This window comes from Galeopterus variegatus, unplaced genomic scaffold (assembly GCF_000696425.1).
Source record: "Galeopterus variegatus unplaced genomic scaffold, G_variegatus-3.0.2 Scaffold6857, whole genome shotgun sequence".
Classification (NCBI taxonomy): domain Eukaryota; kingdom Metazoa; phylum Chordata; class Mammalia; order Dermoptera; family Cynocephalidae; genus Galeopterus; species Galeopterus variegatus.
Genome location: NW_007732968.1, coordinates 120,220 through 121,026, shown reverse-complemented (window position 1 = coordinate 121,026; position 807 = coordinate 120,220).

Here is an 807-nt window from a genome sequence, read left to right as displayed (position 1 = left end):
TGGCCTGAGACTTAGGCTTCTAGGTCACTATGTCCACCTTATTACACTTTCTTAATTTTTCCAAGCAATTATGTTTGTCCCTCCTTCCCCATTCTATGAAAAGAGTAAAGGTTCTGCCAATCATTTACTGGTTATCATAGACTCAGAACTGCTTGGATTAAAGGTTTAATTTCTATGTAAGATTTTTTGGCTACTAAGAAAATGGTGACAGACTGAAGTAAGCTTTGGCTGGCTTTGTTTGTTAGTGCTGTACTAAAATGTATGTCTTTTATTTTGATTTGTCCATTCACCATGGGTTCATGTTCATTTTTAATTGAAAATGTTTGCAATCCTGGTGGTACCAAGATTTATCCTGCTAGCAGACTTATAGTCAGTGGAAGGATAAAGTAAAAACAAATTCTCACTGTGGCTGAGCATGTGATCTATAGACCAGAANAATCCAAGAGCATGAGATATCTTTCCATCTTCTTGTGTCCTCTTTAATTTCTCTCAGCAGTCAAATCCACATAATTTTAAACTGTGCTATAAATGAGTAGCTCATTAATTCATATATCAAAGTCTTATGGACTCTCTACCAAGTGATGCTGGGCTTGAGAAGGTAAACAAAGCAGGTTGCCTCAAATCTATAAATTCACAGACTCTTTGGGGAAAAGGAAACATAAGCAATTATTTACTCTGTGATAAGCACCACACCAGATTATGTTTGAAGTCCTATGTGCCCATGAACAAAAGACTGACCACAGGCTCATCTGGAAAGACAGTGATTTGCCTGACTATATGATATCAGATTTAGTCTTCAGAAATTAC